Source organism: Heterocephalus glaber, unplaced genomic scaffold (genome assembly GCF_053883595.1).
Source record: "Heterocephalus glaber isolate CG9 unplaced genomic scaffold, H.glaber_assembly_v1.0 deba00001555, whole genome shotgun sequence".
Taxonomy (NCBI): Eukaryota; Metazoa; Chordata; class Mammalia; order Rodentia; family Bathyergidae; genus Heterocephalus; species Heterocephalus glaber.
Window position 1 is genome coordinate 10,177,048 of NW_028258346.1, and position 9,714 is coordinate 10,186,761.

A 9,714-nucleotide genomic window follows, 5' to 3' on the forward strand; every position below is an offset into this window, starting at 1 on the left:
TCCACCCTTCCCTATTTACAAAGATTTTATTTCCATTTTTTCCATTTCTCATCATTTTTCCTTTCCCTTCTTTCCTTTCCCCTGCCCCTCCCACTTCCCCTACCCCTTTGGACCTTTTCTTCCTATTTTGGATTATCGATTATTCATTCTAACCATTGGTACGTTTTAGGTATACAATATAATGTCATTTATCATTGGAAATTTGCACCTTTACATAGTCTCTCATGGTTCTTATTTTTCACTCTTGCCCAGCCCTCACTTCTACTCCTCCATTCCTCCCTATTTACAAAGATTTTGTTCCTGTTTTTCCATTTTCTCATATTAATCCCATTCCCTTCTATCCTTTTCCCTAGCCCTCCCACTTCCTTCCCCTTTGCCCCTTTTCTTCCTATTTCACATTACCTATTATATATTTTAGTCCTTATTTACACTTTCAGTTTCTCACACCAGAGAAACTATTCAGTATTTATACATGTGTGTCCTATTTATTTCACTTAAGAGTATTACCTCAATGTGCATGCACTTAGCTATAAATGTCTCTAATTTCTCATTTTTTATGGCTGAGTAGTACTCCATTTTATATAAAAAAAACACATTTTCTTGATCCAGTCTCCAGTTGAAGGGCATTTGGGCTGTTTCCAAGTTTTAGCTATTACAAACTGCACTGCTATGCATATGGACACACATATATCACTGTGGTATGATTCCTTTAATTCTCTGGGGAAGATCCCCAGCAGTGGAATAGCTGGGTCAAATGGGACTTCCAGTCCTAGTTCTTTGAGGTATCTCCATACTGATTTCCACAGTGGTTGCACCAGTCTACACTCCCACCAGCAGTGGAGTAGGGTTCCTCTTTCCCCACAGCCCTGCCAGCATTTGTTATTGGTTGATTTCATGATAGCAGCCATGCTTTCTGGAGTGAAGTGAAATCACAGCCTTGTTTTCATTTGCATTTCTCGAATGACCAGTGATGTTGAACATTTTTCCATGTATTTATTTGCTATTTCTACTTCTTTGTCTGAGAAATGTCTGTTCATTTCAGATGCCCATTTTCGGATTGGGTCTTTAAATTTGGGGGTTCTGATGTTTTTGAGTTCTTTATAGATTTGAGATAGTAGGCCTTTGGTCTGAGGAACACTAGGTGAAGATTTTTTCCCACGTTGAGGGTTTTCTCTTCACACTGCTGGTGGTTTCTCTTGCTGTGCAGGGGCCTTCTAATAAGAAGAGATCCCACTTGTTGATTGTTTGTGCTAGTTCATGGGCAACTGGGGTTTTGTTCAAATAATCATTTCCTACACTGATGTCTTCAAGGGTTCTACCTAACCTCTGTTCCAACTGGTTCAGAGTTTCTATTTTAATATTTAGATCTTTAATCCATTTTGATTTTAGTTTAGTGCATGGCAAGAGATATAGGTCTAGTTTTAATCTTTGGCAAGTTGAAGCCCAATTTTTCCAGCACCATTTATTAAAGAGGCTATCTTTCCTCCAGTGAGGGTGTTTGGCTCCTTTTATCAAAGATGAGATGGCTGAGTGTGTCTGGCGTTGTTTCTGCATCTTCTAATCTGTTCCACTGGTCCTCAGGTCTGTTTCTTTGGTGTACCATGCTGTTTGTATCATAGTAGCTTTGTAGTATAGTTGCAGGTTGGGGATTGGGATACCCCCTGCCATGTCTCTGTTACCTAGAATTGCTTTTGTTATTCTAGGTCTCTTCTTGTTACAAATGAATTTTTGGATTGTTTTCTCAAGCTCCATGAAGGATGCTGCTGGATCTCAATTGGAATTGCATTAAATCTAGATAGCAGTTTTGGAAGTATGGCCATTTTCACTATATTAATCCTTCCTACCCAGGAACAGGAGATGTCTGTCCATTTTCTGATATCATCTTCAATCTCTCTTTTCAGAGTGCCACAGTTTTCAGAGAAGAGGTCTTTGATTTCTTTCATTAGGATGATTCCTAGGTATTTCAGTTATTTAGATGCTATTGTGAAAGGAATTATTTGCCCTATTTCTCTCTCAGTGAGTCTGTCATTGGTGTAGAGGAAAGCTATTGATTTTTGTGTGTTGACCTTGTAACCAGCTACTTGACTGAATTTGGTTATTAAGTCTAGAAGACTTTTGGTGGAGTTCTTGGGGTCTTCAATATAGATTATCATGTCACCTGCAAATAATGACAATTTGACTTCTTCATTTCCTATCTTTATTCCTTTTATTTCTTTCTCTTGTCTAATTGCTGTGGCTAATGTTTCCAGAATTATATTGATCAAGAGTGGTGATAGTGCACATCCTTGTCTTGTTCCTGATTTTAGTGTGAAGGATTTCAGTTTTTGACCATTTAGTATGATATTGGCTGTTGGTTTTTCATAGATGGCTTCTATCAGTTTGAGGTAGAGACCATTTATTCCAATTTTTTGGTGAGATTTTATCATAAATGCATGTTGGATTTTGTCAAATGCTTTTTCTGCATCTATGGACATAATCATATGGTTTTTGTCCTTGGCTCTATTAATATAGTGTGTTACATTGATTGTTTTGCGTATATTGAACCATCTCTGCATCCCTGGGATGAATCCCACTTGATCAGTGTGTATGATCTTCTTGATGATCTTCTGCATTCTGTTTGCCAGTATCTTATTAAGGATTTTTGCATCTATGTTCATTAGTGAGATTGGCCTATAGTTCTCCTTTTCGGTTGGGTCTTTCTCTGCTTTTGGGGATCAAGGTGATGCTTGCTTCCAGGAATGAATTTGGGAGTATTGCTTCCCTTTCAATTTCATTGAAGAGTTTAAACAGTAGTGGCAGCAGTTCCTCTCTAAATGTCTTGTAGAATGCAGCAGTGAAGCCATCAGGGCCCAGGCTTTTCTTAGTTGATAAATTTGTAATTGCATTTTCAATTTCATTGGTTGATACTGGGTTGTTCAGAAGTTTTAGGTCTTCTTTGTTCAACTTTGGTAATTCATGTGTATCTAGGAATCTGTCCATTTCTTCTGTGCTGTCCATCTTATTGGTGTATAGGTTCTGGAAGTATGTATTGATGATCCTCTGGATTTCTGCTGGGTCTGTTGTCATTTCACCCTTTTCATTCCTAATTGCATGGATTTGGGCCTTTTCTTCCCTTTTTCTAAAGGTTGGCTAAAGGTTTGTCAATTTTGTTGATTCTTTCGAAGAACCAACTCTTGGCTTCATTGTCTTTTTTTTTGTATTGTTCTCTTAGTCTCCATTGCATTGATTTCTCCTCTGATCTTTATAATTTCCTCCCTTGTATGAGCTTTGGGGTTGTCCTGCTCTTCTTTTTGAGAAGCTTATGGTTCAGCATCAGGTTATTTAATTGGGCTCGATCTGTTTTCCTAATATGCATATTCACTGCTATGAATTTCCCTCGTATGACTGCTTTCATTGTGTCACATAGATTCCAATATATTGTATTATCATTGTCATTTAATTCAAGGAGCTGTCTGATTTCCTCTTTAATTTCCTCTTTGACCCATTGGATCTTCAGAAGTGTGTTGTTCAATTTCCACATGTTTATGAAATTTTTGAGTTTCTTTTGCTATGGATCTCCAATTTCATTGCACTATGGTCTGATAATATACAGGGGATAACTTCAATTCCTTTGCACTTACTTAAACATCTTCTATTTGTGAGTATGTTGTCTATTTTGGAGAATGACCCATGTGCAGCTGAGAAGAAAGTGTATTCTGATTTTGTGGGTTGGAAGACTCTGTAAACATCTGTTAAGTTCATTTGTTCAAGAGTTCGATTAAGCTGTAGTATTTCATTTCTTATTTTTAGTATAGTTGATCTATCTATTTGTGACAGTGGGGTGTTGAGGTCCCCCACTACAATTGTATTAGTGTATATATGACTTTTCATGTCCATTAGTGTTTCTTTTATATAGTTGGGTGCACTAGTGTTTGGTGCATAGATATTTATGATGGTCATCTCTTCCTCTTGGATTCTTCCCTTTACAAGGTTGTAGTGTCCTTCTTCATCTCTCTTAATGAGTGTTGGTTTATAATCTACTTGATCTGCAAAGAGGATAGATACACCTGCTTTTTTTTTGGGTTCCTGTCACATAGAGTATTGTTTTCCACCCTTTAACTTTCAGTCTCTGAATTTCCTTTTGAATTAAGTGTGTTTCTTGTAGTCAGCATATTGTTGGATTTTGCTTCTTGACCCATTCTGCCAGTCAATTTCTTTTGATTGGTGAATTGAGACCATTAGCATTGATGGTTATAACTGAAACGAATTGACTTGTCATTGCCATGACTTTTTCTTTTTGATGGGTTCTCCCCCTTTACATTTAATTTCTTGTCATGCCAGATGGGTTCATTCTTCTTTGCTTCCTGGGGTTGTGATCCTCAATATCTGTTCCTAGGATATTGTGTAAAATTCTTTGGAATGCTAGTTTGGTATTCATGAAGTTCCTAAGGTGCTCTATGTCATGAAAGTATCTTATTTCTCCATCCATTTTGAAAGATAGTTTTGCAGGGTACATCAATCTGGGTTGGAGGATGTTTTCTTTTAAGGCTTGGACTATGTCACTCCAAGCTCTTCTTGCCTTGATGGTTTGTGTTGAGGAGTCGGCTGTGATTCTGATGGGCTTTCCTTTGTATTTGATTTTTTTCTTTTCTCTAACTGCTTGTAGAACTTTGTTCTTCTGTTGAGTTTCTGGAATCTTAACAATTATATGCCTATGTGTAGATTTTTTTGATCAAGGCTATTTGGTGTCCTATATGCCTCACTTATCTGTATGTCAATCTCTTTTCCCCTGCTTGGGAAGTTTTCTGCCATTATTTCTGTGAGGAGATTTTTTTTATGTCATCTCCCCTCTCTCCTATTTCTTCGTTGACTCCAATCAGTCTTATGTTATTCTTCTTTGCATCATCTAGCAGCTGCTGGATTGATTTCTCATATTCCCTTATAATTGTGAAGCAATTTTTCTTTTCCTGGTCACTAATTGCAATCTTATCTTCTATATCTGAAATTCTGTCCTCACATTGGCTCATTCTGCTGTGTAGACTTTCAGTGGAGTTTTTCATCTCCTGGAAATCTATTTGCATATGTTTTATGGATTCCATTTGTTTCCTATCTTGAGATTCCATCATGTTCCTGAGCTCCTCTCTAGATTTATTAATCATGTCTTGCACTAGGGGCACGCTTTCTCCTGTTATCTGAGAAATTATTTCTGATTTCATTTTTTCCAGATCCCCTTTTGTTGCCAGTTCAGTAGGTCCAGGTGGTTGAGTATCAGGGTGTTCCATCTCATTTCCCTTTGGGGTTGCTGTAGGTGATCTGGAAGTCTTGCTTTGAGATTTATTTATGTGTTTTCTCATTTTGACTGGGGGGAGGGCTGTTGGTGCCTGCATGGATTACCTCCTCTGAGCTGGAAGAGGTGGGACAGGGGCCGCAAGCAGCGGTAGTGATGGTGGCCCAAAAGCCCTTTCCTGTGGGCTGGGAGCACTGGGAGGGATGGTGGTCAGGAAGCCCCTTCCTCTGGACCAGGAGCAGAGGGCTGGCAGCTCAGAAGCCCCTACCTTGGGCCCTGGGCAGCAGGACTCAGCACAGTGTTCTGGTTGTCTGGTGTCCTCTGCGTCTTTGTAGTGTGGAACCAGGTGGCTGTACAGAGGAGTCGGGGCGGGGGTGGGGGGTGCAGTGGATTGTTGTCGGTGTGCGGGCTGATTCTGAGTGTTCCGCCCAACTCGGGACCTTGGTTGTGTGTCAGCAGACCTGCCTGTCTGCAGCGGGCTGATTCGGCATGTTCCGCAGGACTCAGGACCTCGGTAGGGCGTGCACAGACCTCAAAGTTTATTTTTGAATCTGGAACACGGCCTTCTTTAGAATACATCTCTGAAAATCTCTTTTATCATTATTATTTTTTTTTTGGTACGGGGGATCGAACTTGGGACCTTGAGCTTGAGAGGCAGGCACTGGAACCACTGAGCTAAATCCCTGGCCCTGTAAACTTAACTTTGATAATACTGATAATAGCTTATTAAGTAACAAGTAAAAAACTGAAAATATATAATTGCTATGCAACTGTTTAAGTTACTTGTATGTTAGATATTTTTGAAAGAAAACTATAAGAATTTAAGTTCTTATAACTGATTATTTTCTAATTTTCAAAAATTAAACAGTATCGTTTTACATATGTCTAGGTAGATACTTTACAAAAATCTCAAACTGATTCAACACCTAAAAATAAGTTTTTATACCATACTTAGAAGCAATTAAAAATGTGTGTTCTATTTAGAAGCAGATTACTGAGGACTTTGTGGATTTCTCATAAACAATGAATTTGGGGAGGCCACAGAGGCAGTATTAAGAAAAATTATCAGTATAAATAGGAGTAAAATCATATTCAAAAGAAATACTGCTATTTTACAGAAAACTAAACATTTTAACCTGAAATATCCATAGCATTTATATATAAGGAAAAGATTTGTAGGTAATTGTTTTTCATTCCTTTTTATCTTGCCAAGAGAGACACCACTCAGCATTGCTCTACTATGCAATTGTAGAAAATCTTAATACATAGTATTCTATTTAACTCTAAAATTTAAGTGTACACTAATCTATAATTTTCCAAAAGTTTGTGGAATACTTATATTATAATACATATATTATATAATACACACATGTATATATATAATACATCTATTATTTATGAATGGATTCATGATCAAATCGGTCTTTAAATTCAAAACTTACATTCAATGTAATGTATTATATTTTCATCAAGAAAACTGACAATGAAAAAAAAACAACAAAACAGAAAAATGTAGGTCACACACATTCATACAGATGAAAATAAAATTATTATATTTGAAAGACTGAATCTAAAAGAAGGGGTGCTCAGATTTAAAGCAGCTAAACATCAGACTCTAATTAGATACATAAGATAATTGCATTTGGTGGAGTTTAGACCAAAGAGTGCATGCCAAGGACCAAGGAGAGGGACACTGAGAATTCAATCCCATGATCACCTGCTCAAGAGTGGCTTCTAAAGAGACTGAGGACTCAACATGTAAAATTGTGAGGGCTAAATAGAGTGAGCAACTTGAAAGTCCTGCACTTTACATCTCTTTTTTCTCTCTCAGAATCACCAGCCATGGTTAAAGTGGGAATTTGTTTTCAGCATTGTCTGTGTAAGGATTAAAGCACAATTAAATCAACAATAAATATTACATAACATTTTTAAAAAGGCTAGTAGCTGTGATCAGGTTCACATTCTTCTATGCAACTGTACTTACAATTCTTATGGTTTTATTTTGTTCTTCACTGTTTTATTCCTTCACCAGATATTATTTGTATATACCCACTAATGAATTAACCACCAATCCTGATACGCCCTATGAAAAATTACTGAAGGCTTTCCAAGCCTGTAAAAGAATATAGCCAATTTCACCATATTAAGAATTAATTATTAGCTGCAGCCCGGAGGTCACGGCTCTTCCCGGCAGGACGCACCTTCCTGGGGTTGTGGGAGTGGACCCTGTCCCCTTCGGCGGAACTTTCCTGGGACGCACACTCAGCTATTATCGTGGCTCCTGGATCTAATCCTTCTGTCTCAGAAACGATGTGTTTTGTTCCCAGTTTTTGTATAGATTTGGATTCTGTAACTATTTCACCCAGAGAGAAAGATAATCAGTACCAACATTTACAAATAAACCAAACACCAGGGCGCTCTCAGTTTAAATTTTAAATAGGAAAAATGATTAAAATCTGATGAGATAAGAACATTAGAATTCACTTTGCAAATGTAGGGTTTTGGGGGTCTATAGAGAATCTGTTCAAGTATTCAAGGTCTCAGGGCAACTCCTTTGGAAAACTTAAACCTCTGTAATCCATAATGTTTCTTACCCCTTGATGCAAATTTTTTTCATCTATTTCTGAGTTTATGAGTTACATGTTTTTTCCCCTAAGAATCAGCTGATGAATCAAGAACAAAGGTCAAGAAATGCCTCATTCCACAAACATAGAACTGATACTTGCCATCATGGTGGGAACTGCTGGTATCAGCTTGCTGGTTTTGTGGTATCAAAAGGTCCGTAAACCAAGGTCAGCAATGAATTTGTGAACATTTTTTTCTCTGGGTAATACGTTTAATTCAACAACTTTGCAAGATAAAACACATAATGGTCAAGGAACAACCAAAATCTTTCAGAGAAGGCAGCTTCAGATACTGGACAAGTTAAATGAATTGCTGACAAATATGGAAGAACTCAAAGAGGAAATCAGATTTCTTAAAGAAACTATTCCAAAGCTATAGGAATATATACAAGATGAACTTTGAGGGAAGATAACAGTTCATAGGATAAGTCCTCAGCACAGAGGTAGAAAAAGAAGGGCGACTGTGGTTCAAAACTCAGCAACAAGTAATAGTTCAGAAGAAGCAGAAAGTAAAGGAGGGTGCATCACAGCTAATACTGACACAGAAGAACAGTTTTTCAGTGCCTAAGCTATTTAACACACAGAGAACTTAAAGTTAGATATCCTTCTTCAGAAGGCAGATCATTTACACATGACTCAGTCTGGTAAGATGGAGTGTTTTGAACTACTGTGTGAGCACAAAGAAAAGTTTAAGGATGAAATAGAATTTGTGTGGCAGTTTGCACGAGCTTATGGAGACATGTCTGAGCTGTCCACAAATACATGGGAGAAGAAACATTATGCTACTATTGGAAGAACGTTAGGTGAAAAAGCTATTACTAGAGCACCTCTGAATGGCCACTGTCATATGTGGTATGCAGTTTTGTGTGGCTGTGTATCTCAATTTGAGGGCTTACAAAACAAAATCAAATATGGACATCACCTCAAGGAACATCTAGATATAGCAATCCAACTTTTACCTGAAGAACCCTTTTTGTATTACCTCAATGGAAGATATTGTTATACTGTCTCAAAGCTCAGCTGAATTGAGAAAAAAACGGCTACTACTCTATTTGCAAAAATACCATCTTCAACTGTACAAGAAGCCTTGTGTAACTTCCTTAAGGTTGAAGAAATACATCCTAGTTATTCTCTACTCAATTACATGTACATGGCCAAGTGTTATGTAGATCTTGAGGAAAATCAGAATGCTTGGAAGTTCTGTAATTTGGCATTATCACTTCCCACTGTTACCAAAGAGGATAAAGAGGCACAGACAGAGGTGAAAGCAATAATCAAGTCCTTGAAGAGGGTGCTTGACCTTGGAGGAGACAGAATACCCAAGGAATGCTGAAATGAGGATTTCTCCTGCTGGGCCACTAAGGCCAACCTAATGGCTGCATCTTCCACTCAGAGATGAAGTATACCAACTGCTAACCTCTCAAGAGACATCATGCACAACTTTGGAAAGGAGTTCAGAACCAGAACTTTGAATGTGCTCAACTTCAGAAGATAAGAATCAAACTCTTTTGTAATTTCTCATAAAAAATTAAAGAAGTAATTTAGTATTCCACTAAAATTTGAAGAATTGTCATGTCCATGTGATTGCATTGTTACCTCTCTTTCTTGTTAAATAACAAATGGCTTTCACTGTAATATAAAAATCCATGCCGTTTCTCAGTTGCATTTAAAAGCTGTCAAAAGCTTTCCATCTTATAATATTTTTTGTACTGTTGAATTACAAAAAGGAGTGGAAAAATTGGAAAGGATCATAAATACAGTCTTCTGCACCAGACTTCTCATTTTACCAGTAAGTAATTTAAGCTCTGATGTACAAGCACCGCA

General features: G+C 37.6%; 1 pseudogene; it reads left to right on the forward strand.

Annotated features, from left to right (window-relative positions):
• The first annotated feature begins 7,942 nt into the window (after positions 1-7,942).
• Positions 7,943-9,417, forward strand: LOC101699215 (regulator of microtubule dynamics protein 2 pseudogene; annotated as a pseudogene).
• The last annotated feature ends 297 nt before the right edge of the window (positions 9,418-9,714 follow it).